The sequence below is a fragment of the Lathyrus oleraceus genome, chromosome 2 (genome assembly GCF_024323335.1).
Source record: "Lathyrus oleraceus cultivar Zhongwan6 chromosome 2, CAAS_Psat_ZW6_1.0, whole genome shotgun sequence".
Lineage (NCBI taxonomy): Eukaryota > Viridiplantae > Streptophyta > Magnoliopsida > Fabales > Fabaceae > Lathyrus > Lathyrus oleraceus.
The window spans coordinates 202,075,049-202,097,722 of NC_066580.1; the positions used below are offsets into that span (position 1 = coordinate 202,075,049).

The window sequence follows — 22,674 nt, forward strand, 5'->3', positions numbered from 1 at the left end:
ATGAACACTCTTCAAGGCAATTATATCGAGAGATTGGTTGCTTGCCCGTCAATCAGCTTTGCAGAGATAGTGATTGCTGGAGAAAGGATCGAGAGTCTGTTGAAGATGGGCCAAATTCAAGATAACAGTGCTTCCAACTTATCAGTTCCCAAGAAACCGTTTGCTGGTAACGGTCAGCGAAGAAGAGAAGGTGAGACGAGCGTTGTATATGCCGGCAGAGGCATGGGCAGAGGACGCCCTAATTATTATCAAGATCAAGTGGCCACAGTCACTATTCCAACACCTGTTCCTCAACCGCAATATCATCCGCAACAGCAACCCAGGTACAACAATCAACAACAAGGAGGTAATCCGGGTCAGCAGAGACACTATCAACAACGTCCAAGGCAGGCGGACCGGGTCATTGAGTCAATCCCAATGCCTTATTCTGTATTACTTCCCAAGCTGATTGACATGAATCTGGTTACGTTGAGAACTCTGGCCCCACCGGTCGATCCCAACAATCTACCTAGAGGTTATGATGTCAACGTCAGATGTGCTTTTCACTCCAACGCACCTGGCCATACTATAGATAATTGCAAGGCTCTCCAGCTAAAGGTACAAGATTTGAGAGATGCCCAGGCCATCAATTTTTCTCCGGTGCCTAATGTTATCCAAAACCCGATGCCAGCTCACGGCGGGCAAAGGGTTAATTTTGTTGATAGTGGGGAAACTTTGAATTTGGTTTCTGATGTGGCTAAGGTGAAGACTTCGCTATCGGTAGTTAAAAACCGACTGTTGAAAGGACAGATTTTCCCGGGCTGTGGGGAAGAGTCCGGAAATTGTCAAGCTGCCGAGAACGGATGTGACAGTTTGAGAAAGGGTATTCAGCAACTGATAGATCAAGTTTGTCTTCAGTTCGATCAGACTCGTCCAGTGAAGAATGATGTGTCGACAGTAATGTTTTATTTCACTCCTGAAGAAATATATGTTCCCGAGAGACCCGCTCCGATGACAATATATTTCCCAGAAAGTTCAGCACCAATTTACTCTAACAACCCTCAACCGACTTTGATTGGTCCGGTCACCATCACGGTACCAGGACCTGTTCCGTATGATAAAGACAGTGCTATCCCGTGGTACTACGGGGCTGATATCTACTGCGAGGGGCAGAAAGTTAACGAAGAAGACATTGACATTGGTAGCTCCGCTGTAGACAATGTTGGAGGGATTGGTGGCTTCACTCGCAGTGGACGCCTATATGCACCATCAACATTGCGCACGAATACTGAAACTGAGGCAACTGCCAAGGCTAAAGCAAAACAGGTATCCACCAAAGAGGTTACTACCGAGGAAGCTCCTCCTATGACCGCATTCGAGAAGGAAGTGGATGAGTTTATGAGGATTATCAAGAAAAGGGACTACAAGGTAGTCGACCAGCTAAATTAGACACCCTCAAAGATCTCCATTCTCTCACTATTGATGTGCTCTGAGGCACACAGGACAACCTTGTTGAAAGTACTGAATATGACCTATGTTCCACCAGAGATAACTGTTAACCAGCTGGAGTCGGTAGTTTCAAATGTACACACTAGCCATGCGCTAGGTTTCACCGATTATGACCTAACATCTGAGGGCAGGAATCACAACAAAGCCTTGCATATCACAATGGAATGCAAAGGGACGGTGCTTTCCCATGTTTTGGTTGATACAGGCTCTTCTCTGAATATTCTTCCAAAGAAATCCTTGATGAAGTTGGATTGCGATGACGCCACCCTGAGGCCGAGTAATTTGGTTGTGAGGGCTTTTGATGGCTCTAAGCGAGCTGTCTGTGGCGAAGTTGAGTTGCCAGTTAAGATTGGACCGCAGGTATTCAAGAGTACCTTTTATGTGATGGATATCCAGCCTGCCTATAGCTTTTTGCTAGGTCGGCCCTGGATTCATGCTGTCGGTGCTGTTACTTCTACTCTCCACCAGAAGCTCAAATATGGACTAGAAGGTCAGATCGTCACCGTCTGTGGTGAAGAGGATATTTTTGTTAGCCACCTGTCTACATTTAAGTATGTGGAGATGGATGGTGAGATGCATGAGATGCTGTGTCAGGTCTTCGAAGCCATAAACATCAGTGAGGTCGTGCCCGAAGCTGTCTTTTCACCTGAGTCTGAGAAGGTCGGGACTTCTATCTCTTCATACAAGCAAGCTGTTGAAGTGGTTAAGGCTGGTAATGCCCAAGGCTGGGGAAAATTTGTGGAGCCAATCATAAAAGAAGACAAGTTTGGATTGGGGTATACTCCGGGGTCTAAGAAGAATGAAGCCGGTACTTTCCGCAGCGGGGGTTTGGTTTCTCCCCACACCGTCAATGCTGTAGATAAAGACAAGGCTGACAGCGACTGTGACTTAGATAGCTGGATTCGCCCGCGTGTCCCAGGAGAAAAGCTCGACAATTGGTCATCTGAAAAAGTCATCCGGTTTACTCTACTGAAGGAGTAATTTTTATTGTTTTCCTTTTATCACATGCATAACAAAGTCTTACACTTTGACCAAGGTGTAATGACTCATCTGTAGGGCCATCCATTTAGTTACATTTCGCAATTATTTTTATCATCAATAAAGGACAGCTTTTGCAAACAATTTTGTGTTCTCTTTCTTTCAATTATTTTTACTTTTACAAAAACGGGAATGTTTCTTTTTCGTTTTTCTTTCCAAAAAACACCTCGTAAAACTGATCACCCGGATCTCACTGCTAACGACACTGCTATGGCCAAGTATGACTTCGACAATCCTATCTATCAAGCCGAAGAAGGGGTTGAGGAAGATTGTGAATTGCCTAAGGAGTTAGCCAGGTTGTTGAAACAGGAGGACCGAGCTATTACACCTTATCAGGAAGTGATTGAGACCGTCAACATTGGTACCGAGGACGACAAGAAAGAGATCAAGATCGGGGCCAGTCTACAGGCCGAGAGGAAAAGACTGTTGATCATGTACTTGACTGTGTTAGAAAGGTCAATGGGTTGTGTGCTCGGTCAGCATGACGAGTCAGGTCGAAAAGAGCATGCAATATACTACCTTAGCAAAAAGTTTACCGACTGTGAACAAAGATACTCACTGCTCGAGAAAACTTGCCGCGCTTTGGCATGGGCTGCTCGCCGACTAAGACAATATATGTTGACTCACACGACTCTATTGATATCAAAGATGGATCAAGTCAAGTATATTTTTGAAAAGCCAGCGTTTACCAGAAGGGTTGCTAGGTGGCAAATGATGCTGACAGAGTATGACATCCAATACACCTCACAAAAAGCCATCAAAGGAAGTGTCTTGTCAGACTATCTTGCCGAGCAACCGATTGATGATTACCAACCTATGAGGTTCGACTTTCCTGATGAGGACATCATGTTTCTCAAATCGAAAGATTGCGAGGAACCACTCCCGAAGGAGGGGCCTGACCCTGAATCCAAATGGATTATGATGTTTGATGGGGCGGTCAACGTCAATGGTCGCGAAGTTGATGCAGTGTTGGTCACACCGGAGGGGGTTCATATGCCATTTTGTGCCAGAATAACTTTTCCCTGCACCAACAATGAAGCCGGACGAAGCAAAATGGGTCCGTTCTCGATACAATCAGCTGAGCCTAGTTGAGGAAAAGAGACTAGCAGCTATATGCCATGGCCAACTATATCGAAGACGGATGAAGAGAGCATTTGATCGGAAAGTGCGCCCTCGGGAGTATCAAGTCGGTGAATTGGTGCTCAAAAGAATTCTTCCTCCCAACACAGATCACAGGGGCAAATGGACACCGAACTATGAAGGTCCATACGTGGTTAAAAGAGTTTTTTCTCTGACAGAGCTTTGATGCTAACAACCAGGAATGACGAAGACTTCCCATCCCCTGTCAACTCAGACGTAGTAAAAAAAATACTTCGCATAAAATAGACCCGCTGGACGATAAAAAGAATAGTCCAGGCAAAAAAAAGGGCATCCCGACGAACCAAAAAAAAGAATAAAGAGGTTCGGGCAAAAATTAGGGATATAAAAAGAAAAATGTACACCCGGTGAGTCGAAAACCCGAAAGGGCGGCTCAGACAAAAAAGGGTATCCCGGTGGATTGAAAATCCAAAAGGGCGGTCCACGCAAAAGTTAGGGAATAAGCAAATCACTGCAACCTGAGTTCACCTGTGTTATATCACCGTTTCATTCAATCCAGCAATCTTCGAAGGTTAAAGATCGACTAATCATCCACTTCAGAAAGCAAGATGAGCAGAGCGTCTTGAGGACATACGGGCCATAGCAGAGTCGAAACTCAATGGGACCCCGTTTCCACATTGCCATTAGGATAGTTTCTCTTGTTCAATTTATAGCGATCGCCTCTTTCCAAGGATCAGCTTCATGATGTACTCGTCTATTCCCGGCACAAATTTTTCAACCAACAAAAGTCGAATATTCTGTTAAAAAGCCTCTTTATTTTTCATTTATCAGTTTGTTTGCAAAAAGATGTCTGAATTCTTGATGAAACATATTGCATCTGAATATAATGGTGGCCTTTGCTTTGAATGTGCTTAATCCCGGACGGTGAATTCAAACCGAGTAATTCCCCGGGGCATACGTGTATTTTTTTATTACAGGTCACAGGAACCGGATGCCAAGTCATGAATCCTCACCCCCAAGCGGTTGACAAAGCCTCTCCTCTGCAGAGCAGGTTCCCCAGTAGAGTTGACAGTATCCAGACTGTATATCCCCAGCGGAGTCGACAGTGCTAAACTGTATCTTCCCAGCAACAGCGGAGTAGTCGCATACCCAACAGACAAGAGGGTGGTGTTCCCAGTGTTCATCTTATTCCCCCAGCAGATTATTTCTAACAGATTTGTTCTAATCCCCAGCTTGAGGACGATTAGCAAGTTCATATCCCTAGCAAAGGTCGATTCATACGACATTTCCCCAGGGAGTGCCTTCCTCACAGACTCTCCTCGCAGAGCCTCGCCAAGCAAAGTTTCCATAGTTGATACTTCCCCAGCAAGGTCAACTTTTCAAAAAGGCCGATTTATTTTCGGTGGCTCCCCAGTCCCGGCAGACGGATCGTTCCCCACAGAGCATTCAAGGATTGATACAACGATCCGCTCCCTACCAGAGTTGCTTCCCCAAGCAGATTTCTTTTTTCTTTTGCATCATGCATAACATTTGCATTTGCATGCATATCATATCAAACATACACATAAGCTGATAAACAGGTTCTTCAAAGCAGACTGAAGAATTACTTTACAACCAAAGTCATTAGATCCAGCCAGAGGATCAAGCGTGAGTGATCCAGCCTGAGGGTCATTTTGAAGATTCAGCCTGAGAATCGTTTTCCAATGAGCCAGCCTGAGGTTCAATTCGAAGATTCAGCCTGAGAATCGTTTTCCAATGAGCCAGCCTGAGGTTCAATTCGAAGATTCAGCCTGAGAATCGTTTTCCAATGAGCCAGCCTGAGGTTCAATTTGAAGATTCAGCCAGAGAGTGGACTACGAGCGTTATTTCCCCAACGAGCCGGCTAGAGGAATAGATTGACAGCTCAACAGAAAACCGGGTTACAAGAGGATCCAGCCCGCGGATCGCATTTAAAAAACAAAGTCTAATCGAAGAGTCATTATAACATGTTCTAGCCTGAAGAATATGTACGACACCCAAGAGTGGGATATTCTTGAAGCTGCATATCTAACATGAAGATTGGGCGCAGATTTCGAAAGAGAGTCAACCAGCGCATGCCTCAGATGCGAGATCCTGATGATGGGAATTTATCATCAATTCAATCCAGATCTAGCCAGAAGATCGAAGTTAGGTCTAGCCCGAAGACCAGAAATAGATTCAGCCAGAGAATCGAAACAATTTAGATCTAGCCAGAAGATCGAAGTAGATTCAGCCAGAGAATCAAAGAAAATAGATTCAGCCAGAGAATCGAAACAAAGGAGATTTAGCCAGAAGATCGAAGAAGATCTAGCCAGAAGATCGAAGTCAGGTCTAGCCCGAAGACCGGAAATAGATTCAGCCAGAGAATCGAAACAATTCAGATCTAGCCAGAATATCGAAGTAGATTCAGCCAGAGAATCGAAACAAAATTGTATCCAGCCCGAGGATCAAAATCGTATCCAGCCCGAGGATCAAAATTAACATCCAACCAGAGGACTAAATTGAGTATAGATTCAGCCAGAGGATCGAAACTCCAGATTAAGTCAGAAGACTGATTCAGATTCAGCCAGAGGATCGGAAGAGAAATAAACAGCGCGGTGTATTTCAGCATTTTTGTGGTGTTCTCAGAGCGTAAATTTTCGGTCTGTCTTTAGTATTCAATCACAACTCACCCTGCTTGTCTGATAAGCTGTCCGCTTTCATCCTGCTCGGGTTAGCTGATGACTGAATAGGGGCAGCTGTAACACCCCAAAATTTGCCCTCCTTATTCACGCATTCATTTTTAGTTCATTTAACATTAGATACATTGCATTTCATCATGTCAATCGGGATTAGCTCCAAGAAGCTTGAACATCATCCAGGACACTTTGTGGGTTCTATTTAGATGATCAGTCAACACAAGGGAAAGGCTTGAGTTACTTCCAATAGGGGTCTATTCGTCAGTCAAAACGTTAATCTTGAGGAGCAAAGGTTTGTTCATGAGCTGTCATGCTCGCTAGGCGAAGCCCACGTGTTTTGAAAAAAAACGAAAAACAAAAAACGAAAAAAACGGAAAACGAAGAAAAAAAAATGAAAAACGAAGAAAAATAAATAAATAAATAAAAAATTCTTGGACTTGGACCTCTCTCATTTGAGCCCACAGGTCCACAAAAATCAGGTTATAAATTCAGAGTTTCAGTGAAACAAAATTTCATTCTATTCCTATTACCCTGGCTGGAGGAAAAAGATAGTGAGAGAAGAGCTAACAGAGTTCAGAGCAACCTCCAGAGACTGAAGGGAACTCATCTGCAAAGAACCAATTCCCTCTCATATAAACCCTAAGATTGTTCTGCAAACCCAACCGGGCAATTCAATTTCATTCGATCTCTCCAATCAGGTTTGCCCTATATCCATCATCTTTATGCCTTCAATTTGAATGCTCTGAATGTATGAGGTATTATGGGTGAATTTGATACCCTTTTGATGCATGTGTTTGACAAGAGGTTTAGGCCTCCTACCCTTGGTTGCTTTTTGTGAGCTTTTTGTGAATTGAAAGGGCATGATTCATGTGGTTACATTTTGATTTGGGGGCAACTCTTGGTTACCCTATTTTGTTTCTCTAACCTGTTTGTTGAGTTTTGTTTTGTGAGGGCTCATATGACTCTTGCAGAGATGGTTTTCCTGGTGTTCCACTTTATTTGTGGGATACCACCTGGAGGTTTCATTCCGATTACCTCTACTGACTCACTTTTTTTGATGGTGTTAGCTTGGAAGGATCTCAAGGTTTCCTTGTTCCGTTAATTACTGTTACTTCAGATCTTTATCCGTGTGGTACTTTTACATTTTCCCGCATTTTACTTCTTTCCTAGCTGGAAGACCTCGATAGGAGGCAATGTTTTTGTGTTTACTTTATGCAGGTTCCTTCGTCCAGGACTCTTTTTGCATAAGCATCCCTAACCCTACAAACCCATTGATTTTTCTTCTCCTAACACGTTTACTCCTACTACAGGCGAGTAAGTCTCCAAAGGTCGAGCATCCGGTAGATTGCGTAGTGACGTCGTTCGTCCAAAACCCAATCCATAACCCCGTAGTTAGCCGAACTACGTTTTGCTTTGATTCTCAGGCCAGATGAGATACGTAGGCATAAGACGCGATGTCTTAGCGAGCACACATCCCCCTAACCCATAGGTCAGCCGAGCTACGAAGACTCTGATTCTCATATTCAGATGAGATACGTATGCAGTGGATGCGACATCCGTGCGAGTCATTTTCTTTTGACCCTTCTTTCAGTAAACAGCACAAGATAAACCCACACCCTTTAGACAAGAACTACAAAAGTGGATCCCGTAGAGTACTACGGATGCGTAGGGGTGCTAATACCTTCCCTTCACATAATCGACTCCCGAACCCAAGATTTGGTTGCGAGACCCTGTCTTGTCCTTTCCTTTTTCCAGGTTTACTTCGAGCGTTTCCTTTCCCTCCTTTGGGATAAATAATGCACGGTGGCGACTCTCCTGTCTTTCTTCGCTGGTTGTTTTTTTTCGCGTTCCATTTTTCAGGTTGCGACATCTACTATTGGCTGACAATGGAGTCTGACTGCTGTAAATGTGTGAAGAAATGCCATAAGTGTCCGATTTATGAGGATAAGATTTATATTCCCCCGACACTTCTGAATGTTATTTCCTCACCATGGCCTTTCTCTATGTGGGGAATTGACATGATTGGCATGATAGAGCCTAAGGCGTCAAACGGTCACCGTTTTATTCTCGTAGCAATTGATTACTTCACCAAGTGGGTTGAAGCGTCATCATATACGAATGTGACCAGGCAGGTGATTGTGAAGTTTATGAAGAATCAACTCATATGCCGATATGGTGTGCCAGACAAGATCGTTATTGATAATGGATCTAACTTGAACAACAAGATGATGAAAGAGTTGTGTAGCGAGTTCAAGATTGCACATCATAATTCTTCTCCCTATAGACCCAAGATGAATGGGGTTGTTGAAGCTGCTAATAAGAACATCAAGAAGATTATCCAGAAAATGGTTGTTACATACAAAGATTGGCATGAGATGCTGCCATTTGCTTTGCATGGATATCGTACATATGTCCGCACTTCAACAGGGGCAACCCCTTTCTCTCTTGTATATGGCATGGAGGTTGTGCTCCCCGTGGAGGTTGAGATCCCGTCGATGAGAGTCTTGATGGAAGCCAAGTTGACTGAGGCTGAATGGGTTCAGATTCGTTATGACCAGTTGAATTTGATTGAAGAGAAGAGGTTAACCGCCATGTGCCATGGTCAGTTATATCAACAAAGGATGAAGAAATCCTTTGATAAGAAGGTCAAGCCTCGTGTGTTCCAAGAAGGTGACCTCGTGCTCAAGAAAGTTTTGTCTTTCGCGCCCGATTCCAGAGGCAAGTGGACTACAAACTATGAAGGTCCATACGTTATTAAGAGAACCTTTTCAAGCGGTGCTTTGATACTTACAACTATGGATGGGGAGGATTTCACTCGTCCTGTGAATTCAGATGCAGTCAAGATATACTTTGCCTAAAATAAAAACAAAATAGCTCGCTAAGTTGAAAACCTGAAAGGGCGACTTAGGCAAAAATGAGCGTCTCGGTGGATTGAAAACCCGAAAGGGCGATCTAGGCAAAAGTTAGAGATAAAAAAAATGAATATATACATCCCGCTAGATTGAGTACCTCACCCTGGGGCAATATAGGCAAAAATTAGGGATTTGGCAAGTAACTGCATCCTGACAAGACTTTGTTCTACAAGCCGTCTTCTGTTAGAGATTCTCGCTCAGTCGTCGTCAACTGAAGCTTCAAATACATTGGTTTCAGAGTTGGTGGAGAAATGGTCATTATGTTTAATGTAGCCCTTTTTCCAATATATATCACCAATTTCAAATTTGTAGAGATCCATGGAGTCTTGCCATTTGCGGACTACCATTCTATCAAATAAATTTGAGCCTTTATCCAATTCTTTGCACTCTTATTTATTTTTGTTCAACAAATGTTTGCATGTTTTAATTTATAAATATCATTGTTTTAAACAAATAAAGTTTTTATAAATTGTTTTAAACAAAGTGAACATTCACAATGACTGAAAGGATAAATGGAATGTCCTCAGTGCTCTCCCAAGGATAATACGATCTCCGAAACGGTAAGACATTTGTTCATTTTTCTGGCATATTCATATTATCTTTCATCATCTTTCAGGTTATCTACTCAGCGAGCGCAGAGAGGGTGATACATCATCAAGTCCCCAGAGAGTCTGGAGTTTTGGCCTTGATCTTCTAGGAGATGTGTATACCTCCATCCTCAACTCCCCAGTGAGTCTGAGTCTGAGTCTGGAGTTTTTTATTAATTATAAGGTTGTCATCCCTTGCTTGGACTGACCTAAAATCCCTTATAGATTGATAAAAAATTGATATGCTATATATTTTCGAGGAAGTTGGTCTTTCCCCCAGCATAAATGGAAATCTCCCGCAGTATGAGCAAGAATTCCCAGCATGAGTGGAAATCCTCAGCAGGTTGGCTTGTAGCTCCTCCCCGACGAGTTTGTTTACAACTCATCCCCAGTAGGGTTGCTCACAGTAGACTTTCCCCAGTTGGATCGCCTTCAGTCTCCCCCAGTGGAGTTGCCTGATCAAAACCTGATATTTGTTACCCCTCCGTATTTGAAAGCTTCCGAGTAGAGCTGGTGTTGAAGATGTTTGTTTCCTTCCCCAGCGGAGAAGTGGTTCTCTTTCCTCAAAGCAGAGATGTCTCTCCAGCAGATAAGAGGAAATGTATTGATTATTAGAATTTCTATTTGGTGGTTGTTCCCCAGTAGAGTTTCCTTTACGATGGATCTTTTGTCTGTTCGGTAGCAAATCCCTGGCAGTGACTCTATAGCTTCCCCAACAGCGATTTCTGATCCCCAGCGGTGGTCTTTGTCCCCAACAGCGACTCTGCTTGGTCCCCAGTTGTAGTCTGTTGTTTCCTGGCATTTGATGGTCCCCACCAGATTGGATTTCATCCAGTAGGTTTGGCTTTTCTCTTTTTGAGATGTTATACCGGATGTCTGTCCATCGTTTCTTGGACCTGTTTGTGTTAGATATGTCTGTTTGTCAGCATTAATCATACATAAACTACGCATATACATGCATAATTATAGCATTCAGATATTCATGTTGCATTCTTTTCCATATATCTTTGCTTGTTATATCCTGCTAGTGGTGAAATATTCTTCCCCAAGCAGATGTTTGTGTTTGATCTCTCCATTTAGAGTCAGCCCCATAGGCAGAAAATGTCTATCTTTCCTTCTATATTCCCCACTGAGTTATATCCTCGTGGATGATTATTGTTTCAGTTTCCTCCCTAAATATGTATTGGGATGGAATTACTCCCCTGAGTTATATCCTCATTGGGTTGAGTCTTGCTTCATTGCGTCTTTCTAGCTTGTTCCTAGATTGACTTTTGTCTTGTTATTTCCCCTACAGTTCCCTGTGGTTTAGTTGTTCAATTGCTCAGTAACCAGTAATTGTTCATCTTTGCCCCAGTGGACTTTGTGGCCTTCTACCTAGTAACCGGTAGTTGTAAGTCCTATTTCAGTGGTTTTCTACCCAGTAATCGATAGATGTGATCCCCTCTTTGTTGGTTATCTTTATCCAATATTCGGTATTGATATTCCTTCATTTTTCGGATATATCTCCCAGTAACCGGTGATATATCTCTGGGATCATTGCTTTTGTCAATGTATCCTCAACGAGTCATCTTTCATTTACCCTTTTGTTGGTAATGATTGTTTCTCCTTTGGATTGGTCATCATTTTATACCCAGTAACCGGTATCCCGATATCCTTTCTTTTCGGTCGATTTATCCTTTATTAACCCAATAACCGGTTACAGATAATCTTCCATGCGAGTATGTTATCTACGTTCTGACGGTAAATAGATAATATATCTCATGCACTCTTCAGTCGAAGTCCTTTTCTTCCCTAGTTGAGTAAGATTCGTATTTACTTATGGAATCGAATGTCCATCCTGTAATCGAGTTTGCTTTTTCAGCCCTCCTTTCGGATGACGAATGTCTTAGAAATATTCCCCAATTCACGCCTGGTTGGTCACCTATTATATGCCCAATAACTGGTATCCCTGGTGTTCCTTCCTTTCTGCTCCATATTATGACTTTTTCTCCCCTATGGAGTCAGATTTTCCTGAGTTGAAATATACCTTTCAGGTCTTCCTCAGATGTTTTGGATGATTGATATCTCTCACCCTTATACCGGTCATGTATATTCTTTCTCCTTGAGCATGTTGTTCTTTCACCCTTATACCGGTGTTTTGATCACTTGCCTCTGTTTTGAGTTTATTACCTAGTAGCCGGTAATACCTCATTCTGTTTCCTCAGCTGAGTCCTTTATTGGATTTCCCCATCTGAGTTCGGATTTTTATACGAAGTATCCCTTGTGGATAGTTTTGCTGTATTGGCATATTCCCCAATACATGCATCTTTGTATCAACTCGAGTCTTTCCATTGATTTATTTTCGTGGAATCCCTTCGTGTCTCCCAGCAAGTTTTCAAGTCGTGACCTGCTCACGCATCTTATTCCCTTTATCCCCTCGGAGTCTCTGTCTCCTAGTGAGTTTTCCTTATGGAGTGTATTATACTCCCGCGGACTTTCAAGTTTCTCCTGATTTCTTTTTCCTTTGTGGTCATATTCCCCCACAAAGTATTAACTTTTGCATGCATACATCTGCATCATGAGGTCTCTTAGGGACCAAAATTCGTCTCTTTGTTATTATTTAAGCCCATTCTACCTCGTCGAGACGAAGATTTTAACCTTCATATCTCCGGCTAGAATGACCTTAAATAGGGGCATCTGTAAGACCCTAATTTTGACCCTAAGATCCCTCATGGCATCATATCATTGCTCATTGCATTTTCCTCAAGGATCATAACATCTTGGCTCCTTAACTCTTGGGTTGGGATTTGTGTGAGTTGGTTTGAGACCACCAAGCATGCTTAAATTGTATATTATTTCTTTTCTTATTTTTGTTTACTAACCAAAAGCACAAAAATATGTCACTAACTTTTTTTTGTTTTGAAGCTCAAGCAGTCATGTGATCCAAGGCTCCTAGGAGGCTCCTATGCTCAAAGAAATGGCCAGATGAAAATAAAAGCAAGCATGACAATGGTTCCAAAATCTCTCAATCATCATATATGTTTCCCAATTATCTCAATTTGCCAATTTGATCAAGATAAATCAAAGGGATTGAGGATTGTTTCCCAAGGAGACCCTAATTCAACTATGCATTGACTGTGCCTTGCTCATGAAGCAACCTCAACCTATGATCAAATTAAATCAAGGGAAGTTCTTTAATTCATTATTTTATGCATATATGAGCCTATGTGAGGCCTCTCAATCATTCATTCATCAAGATTTGAAGTTTGGACTTGAGAAGTTAAGCAGTCAAGTCATCTAACTAAATTGAAATCCACTGAGACCTAACTTTTGATGTGTTTGTCAAATAATGATGACCCCAAGATAAACAATGTTCTTAAGAACCATATGAACAACTTTAATGTTCTTCAAAAATTCATTTGAAACTTGGAAGGTCAACATTCATTTCAAAACATTATAGGTCATTTTGGCTGAAACCCTAATTTTAGGTCAACTTCCCAAGGACCTAACTCCTTCGTTTTTTATGATTTTGAGGTGAGACTAATTGCATTGGAAAGTTTAATATGTATACTTAAAATTTTATGTTGGATAAAATTTCATAATCCTAAAATAAACACATGTGATAATACAAAACATTATAGGTCATTTTGGACCAAAGCCATTGAATCTTGAAAAAGTCCAACTTAAAGTGCCCATAACTTTCTCATAAAAAATCCAAATGATGCAAAATTTAAGTCCAAATTGATTATATTGAAAATCTCTATAACTTTTATGTTTGAGGTTTTTCCATTTGAGGCATGCATCATTGAAACAGAAGGGCTTGAAGTTGGTTACTTTTGACAAATTTTCCAAAGGCATGTTTTGTACATCAAACTTCATGACCAGTTTTCATAAATTTCCAAACTCCAAATGGATTTTTGTCCAACATAGATTTTGTTCCTCATGTCAAGACCTTTCCAACCATTACCCACATGCCTATGTTTGGAATTTCTATGTATGACTTTGGAAGAGAGGAACATTTGTGACCATTTATGCATTTCATGATGAAACTTCATGCACAAGCAATTGTAATGCAAACCACACGTCCAAATCATTTCATTATGCTATCAGCTTGCAAAACCATTAGCTTTTGGGCCTCACATGCGCCTGTATAGGCCCATGCATGGAGGACCCAAAGCTTCATGCACACGAGTTTGTCACACTTTGCTTGCAGCTGCAGCTATAAATACATGCCATGCTTCATTCATTTCTCATCCCTGAATCAACCTAAAGCTCTGAAAAAATTGAATCCCAGCCACACGAAAGGAATTTCTAATTTTCATTTCTCTTTTCAAGTTTGAATTTCAACAACATTAGTTGATCTTCAACACTTATTCCTTGGCCTTGCACTCATACCACACTTCAAGATCAAGCTGCAATCAAGAATTGGAGTGGATCGTGTTCATCAAAGTTGCACTTCAAAGGTTTATATCTCAACTGTTTTGATTCGAATCTCATCATATATTGTGCTTTGCTTGTGTTTATTTGGTTCTCTGAAGTCCTCGTGTGAGAGGCAAGCCAGTGGTGGCTTTAATTTCATGAATTGATGCATTTCAGATTGAACACCTAGATTTTCCATCTCAGATTTCTCCTTCCATAGGGATCTTGAGTACAATCCAAGGTTACAGGGGTGATGTACATCACCCCAGCTTTAATTTGGTATAAGGCACGTTTTGTTTGGTTGAGGTTGCAAAACCTGCAACTAGTGGCCGGTTTCTGTTGGCTCACCGGAGAAGACGGTGGTTTCCACCACCGTCCCCACGTGGATGGCTTGTATCCCTTGGATCTCACTTCTCCGTTCTAATCATGGCCATGCATTATGTTTACTTTTTTTAATCCAACGTGTGATGCTCTTGACTAATGAACACAATGAGCGCGCGCCTGAGAGCCTTATGATCATCTACGTCAATTAATGAATGATGATCCAACGCTTCCTGATTTTTCTATTTTCCTAATTTCTGTTTTATTTTCTTTTATTCCATTTATTTTCAAAAATTCATAACTCTTTTATTTGGAATCCCAAAAATATGAGACCAATTACAAAAATTTTATTTTAAAATCTAGTTTCATAATCTGATTTTTAATTATTTTTGTGATTCCATTTAATATTTTTTGTGAATTGTTTTGTTTTTAATAGTTTTTAATTCATTTTAATTACTTTTTGATATTCAAAAATTCCAAAAATATTTTCTTAATACATTTGGATCATGATAAGTCTATGAAAATATTCTCATCAATTTCTTAATTGATTTGAGATTTATTTGAGATTTTAATTTATTTGTGTTATATTTTAATGCTTTTAATTGATTTTAAAATAGTTTCTGTTTTCAAAAAATGTTGAGAAAATTTGTCAAACCTTGTTTGACCATGTTAGACTTATGATGATCCAATTGGACTTATCCAAGTTGATTTGAATTGGATTTGAAGTTTGACCTTACTTTGTTCATTTTATTTTATGTATTATTTTAATTCCAAAAAATACCAAAAATATGTTTGACCTTTCTTGACTTCTAAGCTTCATTTCACTTCTGTTTACCATTGATTGATGTTGATTCCATTCACATTTGATCATTATGTTTTGGTTATGTCATTTGAATTTTCATTTTGTACATTCCATTTTCTTCTTCATCTTCTTCTTTTTATTTTGACCAATGAGTTAATGATTTGTGGTTAGCCTTGACATATGAGAGGCTTAACCTTCTTTGATCCAAATCTAACTCAACTTGATCAAAGATCAAGTGAGTTGCTTTGTGTCCAAGATAGGTTTCTTCTTGGTCAAGCAAAAAACCTAAAATCCATACAAGGTCATTCTTCTTTTCTTTTGGCGTGACAAGTTGTAGGAGCTTGGCTTGCTAGTCATGATCTCTAACTTGTGTTTATTTGCCTATAGTTTTATTGACCGGCCTCAGATAGGTGTGACTACTACATTAGTCCACTTACGATTGCTTAACATAGCGCTAAATTGCCTTATGGCACACTAACACTAACTACTAATTACTAACTTTTAATTCAAGCATTTAATTTTTGCAATTTTCTTTAATGCAATTTAATTTCTTGCTCATTTATTCATATTGTCTTTTCCCTTTGTTCATTTGAGCTCATGTTTATGTTTATGCTATTTTTCTTTTGCTCACTTGAGCACATTATTGTGTAAATATATTGCGGCTTTGTGCTTATTTTATGATTGTTTGTGTGAACCTAATGCAAAAAGGAGAAAGGACTTAAAATTAGGACCTTACCTATGCTTAATGGAGTTTCAAGAGCAACTAGGCCTCATGCCTTTAGAATGCTAAAATTGATTGAAGAGCAACTAGGCTTCATGCTTTTAGAATGCTTAATTTTGAAGTTGACTTGAAAGGACCCCTAATTTAAACTCTCTCTTTGTCCATTACTCTTATTGCATTGTGAACTTTTTGATTGTTTGTTCTTGTGTAATAGGGATTCCAAACTTGAGCTAATTATAAGGACCATTGTCATAAGCATCCAAGTTAAGAGAGACAAGCCAATTGGAAGATTCTAGGAGCTTGATTGAATATTTGTTTGATTGCTTGAGTTAATTGCTAAGTCCAAAGGAAAGGAGCATCTTGAATCATCTTTATGATCTCAAGAAAGGAACTCCAAAGGTTTTTATCTCTTCTCTCATCTTTGCATGTTTAGGACTAGCCCTTCTCTTCTTCTCTCCACTCTAACCCAAGCCAAACTCATTTTGTGCAAACATTGACATTGCTTTCAAAAATTAGAAACCTAGGCCTTATGCCTTTGATTTTTCAAACTCTTTTCATTAATACTTATTTTGAATTGAACCTTCAGTCAACTTTGACTTTATTTTGTGAATACTTCTAATTTATAAATACAACTCACTCAAGTTTGTTTTTGTGGTTCCAATGGCCACCTTTGTTAAACTTCTTTTTCAATAAACATTAGCCATAAGTTTGAGTTATCATAGTGGTTGATGTAAACCTCACCTTATCCTTAGTGATTGGACTATAAGTCTTTCATACTTATTATAGGGTGGATCCCTCACTAGTGTGGTGAAGCTCTCCTCACATGGTGGATTGTTGGTCTAGGTTGAGTTTTCTCCCTTTGATAACAAAAGACCTTAAGGCTTTTGACAAATCAATTCACCAACTTATTTTGAGATTTTTACCCCAAACTACAAGGTTTTGATCCTACCTTTGTGATGGTACGTAGGCAATGGGTTTATCCATTCAAACAACAAATTGTAATCAATATGTATATTATTTTCTCATCTCCCCAATCATGTTTGCACAAATATTTTCACAAAATACCAAACTACAATACACTTTGCAAAAAGGGCTCCCTTAGAGTACTAAGGATGTTTTGGATGCTTAAAACCTTCCCATTGCATAACCAACCCCCTTACCCAGATCTCTAACATTTTTATTAGTTTTTGATTTAGTAAAACTTCTCGGTTTTCGCTTTCTAACCTTTCCTTTGGATAAATAGAAGTGCGGTGGCGACTCGAATTGTATGATTTACTTTTGATTTAGTCAATAAATCTAAAGGTAACGAATACCCCGCTACAGGGATATGCGGGGTTCTACCGCAGGTTCATAAGAGATTTCTCTAAGATCGCAAAGCCACTAACTAGTCTACTAGTGAAGGATACACCATTCCTGCTTGACAAGGAGTGCAGGCAAGCCTTCGAGACGTTGAAGAAGGAACTTGTGTCAACCCCCATAGTTATTTCCTCTGATTGGTCTCTCCCTTTTGAGATAATGTGCGATGCTAGTGATAATGTAGTAGGGGCAGTATTAGGGCAGCGCAAGGAGAAGCTCTTGCATGTGATCTATTATGCGAGCCATGTATAAAACCCTGCTCAAATGAACTATGCAACCACCGAAAAGGAACTCCTGGCGGTTGTGTACACGTTTGATAAGTTCATATCCTATTTGTTGGGATCAAAGGTAATTGTGTATACTGACCTTGCTGCTTTAAAATATCTTTTTGCAAAATAGGAATCAAAGCCATGGTTGCTGCGATGGATCCTACTACTACAAGAGTTCGACCTGGAAATCAGAGACAAAAAAGGTAGTGAGAACACTATTGTTGATCACTTGTCTCGGATGACTCCAATTCAAGAAACAGAAGAAACACACCTCATCAGAGATGAGTTCACCGACAAACGTATCCTAGCTGTTATACATATCCCATGGTTCACCGACTACGCGAACTTTGTGGTAGATGGACTAATACCTAATGACTTTGACTCTAACAGAAGAATTTTTTTTGCATGATTGCAGGTTGTATGTGTGGGACGATCCATTCCTTTACAAAAAGGGATTAGATGGCTTAGTAAGGAGATGTGTTCCGGAGGAAGAGCAAATGGACATCCTAAAAGCTTGTCACAACTCATAATATGGAGGACATTTTGGCAGAGATAGAACCGCAGCAAAAGTCCTCCAGTCAGGATTGTACTGGCCTACACTGTTCAAAGATGCCCAAGAGATGGTAAAAGAGTGCGACAGGTGTCAGAGAACAGGAAACATATCCAAGAGGAATCAGATGCCTCATAATGTCATGTTAGAAGTAGAACTGTTCGATGTGTGGGGAATAGATTTTATGGGACCCTTCCCATCGTACTTTGGAAAGCAATACATTCTGGTCGCGGTTGACTATGTGTCAAAATGGGTGGAAGCAGTCGCACTGCCCACGAATGATGCGAAAGTGGTAATAAATTTCCTCAAGAATTGTATCTTTGCACGGTTTGGGGTACCAAGAGCACTGATTAATGACGAAGGTACCCACTTCCTCAACAAGCTGATGGAGAACCTGCTAAGGAAATACAATGTCAAGCATAGAATCGCCACACCGTACCACCCCCAAACTAGTGGACAGGTTGAGGTATCAAATCACCAGATCAAGTAAATCCTAGAAAAAAACGTTAGCGCCTCACGAAAAGATTGGTCAATCAAGCTAGATGATGCACTCTGGGCATACCGAACAACGTTCAAGACCCCAATAGGTATGTCCCCGTATCAACTAGTCTACGGTAAAGCTTATCATCTGCCGCTCGAACTAGAGCACAGGGCATTCTGGGCAACCAAATTTCTCAACTATGATCTGTCCAAAGCGGGTAAACCTTGGATTCTTCAATTACAAGAGCTGGAAGAATTCAGAAATCGAGCATATGAGAATGCCAAGATATACAAAGAGCAAACCAAAACATGGCATGACAGGCGTATTTAGAAGAAAGAACTTCAAGAAGGACAACTGGTCTTATTATTTAATTCAAGGTTGAAGTTATTCCCAGGGAAACTAAGGTCAAGATGGTCGGAACCCTTTATGATACAAAAAGTATTTCCGTATGGAGCCGTTGAACTAAGAAATCCTGCAAATAGAGACACGTTTAAGGTGAATGGGCAGAGAGTCAAACCGTACCTACAAGACCAGGAGGGTGGCCTAATAGACAAAATATGTCTCACCTAAACAGACGGAGAACCGTCGAGCCATGCGACGTTAAACAAAGCGCTTCGTGGGAGACAACCCACGCATTTTAAATTTAATCAGTTATGTGTGTTTGTAGGTTTACACATGAGCTCTACAAAGAGAGAACATCACGTCAACAAATGTCTAAATCATGAAAACAAATTATTAACGTGGCCAGAGGTACCGGAGGTTGAACAGGAGAAAAAGCCAAAAAAAACGGCCAAAAGGGAAGCCTGACACAGGCCGTGTCAGGAGAGTGCAAATTCAGGTAAAAAAAGTGGAAAACAGTGGCCTAACATGACCACCTGTGCCAGCTGACACGGGCCGTGTCAGGAACACTGAAAGAGAAAGGGATTTTTTTGTTATCAACAGTAGCCTGACACGGGCGGCCGTGTCAGGAGCACTAAAGGTAACACCCAAAACATGGTGTTGCACAGTAGCCTGACACGGTCACCCGTGTCAGCTAACACGGTCGTGTCAAGCAGGCGGAAATTTTGAATTTTTTTTGGAGATCTGAATTTTTGAGTGGGACCCTGATCATACTAAAATTTACGTATTTTCGACTCCGATTTCGCATGCATTCTAGTTATTTTATTATCGTTTTGTTGTGTTATTACTGTGTTTTCTTTTGTTTTCAGGTTTTTACCTTAATAGGAGCCCCGATCGAGAAAAGGAGCAAAAAAGAGCCAAAAACCCTAAAAATCAGCATTTTGCTCTTATGGCCTACCCCATGGCGGGCGCCACAGTCCAAGCCATGACGTGTCCAATTCAAACTTCCATCAACTCCCACGTTTTCCCACCACTTCCACTAAGGCGCCCCACTTTGTGCTTGTGGCGGGCGCCATGGCCTTGTGGTGGGCGCCACAAGAGGAAAACGGTTTCCTCTATTTTCAAGTTGAAGGGCATCCAAGTAAATTCCACCTTTTTTATTTGCTTATAAATAGAAACTCGAATTCAGTTTTACAATCACCCAAACTTAGAGCAGACAAAGATCCGAACGTTGGAGCAAGGCGAAATCAGAAGCAACTTTGTTTCACTTAGGCATATATTCAGTTTTATAAAGTGGTAATCGCTTCGCATTGGAGTGTTACCACAATTGTGTAATTGAGTCTGTGATAGAGTTTGTACTCGAGTTTGGAGCACTTTGGAAGGAAGTTAATCCTGCCGCCATTTTCTTTTCCGCATTGCAATTTACTCAGCCCTCCGATTGGAGCAGGTTTTTATTACTCGCCTTTACTTTATTTATTTTCCGCACTCGCTTTTATTTTATTTATTTTCCGCACTCGCTTTAAATTATTTATTTTCCGCACTCGCCTTTATTTTATTTATTTTCCGCACTCGCTTTAAATTATTTATTTTCCGCACTCGCTTTAAATTATTTATTTCCCGCACTCGCCTTTATTTTATTTATTTCCCGCACTCGCTTTTATTTTATTTATTTCCTCGCACTCGCTTTAAATTATTTATTTTCCGCACTCGCTTTAAATTATTTACTTTCCGCACTCGCACTACTTTTATTTATTTTAATGCACTTTTACTTCACCATGTCTAGCTAAATTTATAAGGCTAGAATGTAAGGATCGTAATTAAACCAGTAATCCGTACAATTGTTCGTAGAAAGACTTAAAGGGCTATTTTAACTTTCAAATTAAGTTTTCCCGCACTTCAATTCCGTTGGGTAAGATCGAAAGCCGTCCAACGTCTTTTTAAACTTAATTGTTTTTAACTATTTCAAAAACAGCGAAAACGCTTTGTCTAGTTCATTAGGAGTTTTTAACATCAAGAAGAAAAGAGATTTTGAAACTATTTTCGGACGCGTTTATACGTTTAGAGTCTGGTTCGTGAGAACCTCTTTTGGTTAAGAAATCCAGGTTATAATACTTTTCAACTTAGTCAAGATACTATATTTCTTAAAAATAGGTTTACTACTCTAACGCAATGCACGCCTTTTTATAAGTGACAATAAGAGGGTTCGATTAGGGAGTACAACTCGGTTCTGAATACGCGAAAGCGACAGTTCCTGTTAAATTAGTTCTTTTCAAAGTAGGAAACATTGCCCATAAGTAGTTCTATTAGCAAGTACTTGGATTATCAATTAATTATGTGAATTACATTCGACCCTGTCTTTATTAATTATATTCTATTTCAATACTTTACTTTTTATTGCACACTACAAAAACACTTATTTTGATTGCCTTTGATAAACACTATAACGACAGATAACGATAGATTGACACTTGGTCTCTGTGGTTCGATAATCTTTTATATTAGTCTGACGCGTTCGTACACTTGCGAACACCAAGATTTACAACGCATCAAGTTTTTGGCGCCGTTGCCGGGGACCAATTTCGTCAAATTTCATTTTCCTGTTGTTATATCGTTTAGACTTAGGTTATTTACCATCGGTCAATGTGAAGAACTCGCAGCACCGGAAGTTTAAGTTTAGTAAACCCTCTAGCGGAACCTGAACGTTACGCTCGCGCAGGTTTATTCTTTCATAGAATTAAGAGAGCTATGGCCGAAGATCAAAACCAAAGACCTCTTAAAGATTTCGCTCAACCATCTAACGAAGAACCTAGTTCTAGTATAGTAAACCCAATCATACCAGCCAATAATTTTGAACTTAAACCGTCCCTGTTGCAACTAGTGCAACAGAGACAATTCGCGGGTCTCGCTACCGAGAACCCAAACCAACATTTAAAAATATTTCTTCAATTAGCAGATACTTTTAAAACCAATGGAGCTTCTCCTGAGGCAATACGTTTAAGATTATTTCCTTTCTCCCTCAGAGATAAAGCTCTATCATGGTTAGATTCCCTTCCACCCAATTCCATTACGACTTGGGATAACCTTAGGAGAGTTTTTCTTGCTAGATATTTTCCCCCGAGTAAGACCGCCGTTCTTCGAAACCATATAACTAGATTTACCCAAAACTAAGGAGAATCGCTGTTCGAAGCTTGGGAGAGATATAAAGAGTTGTTACGAGCATGCCCACATCATGGCTTAGAAAATTGGTTAATCATTCAAACCTTCTATAATGGACTTCATTACAACACAAAGATAACCATCGACGCTGCCGCAGGCGGTGCTCTGATGAACAAACCTTACCCTGAAGCTAGTGCCCTCATCGAAGACATGGCTCAAAACCATCAATCATGGGGAGTCGAACGAGCGACAGTTGAGAAGAAGGAAGCCCAAGGAGGAGTGCATGAACTAAGCTCTATAGACATGATGCAAGCTAAAATGGACGCATTAGCCCTTAAGGTCGAGCATATGTACACGAACCCGAATACTGTAGCCGCAGTTTCGTCGGATTGTGAGATATGTGGAACCCAAGGACACCAATCCGCAGAATGCAGTCTATTAAACGAAACCCACTCCGAGCAA

The 22,674-nt window shown here is 40.6% G+C and overlaps 1 non-coding gene across 1 annotated transcript; it reads right to left on the minus strand.

Moving 5' to 3' along the window:
- Positions 1-22,185: 22,185 nt before the first annotated feature.
- LOC127124488 (small nucleolar RNA R71) lies at positions 22,186-22,292 on the minus strand. The gene has a single exon (XR_007803973.1). It is a non-coding gene; the product is annotated as a small nucleolar RNA R71 (small nucleolar RNA).
- Positions 22,293-22,674: the final 382 nt, after the last annotated feature.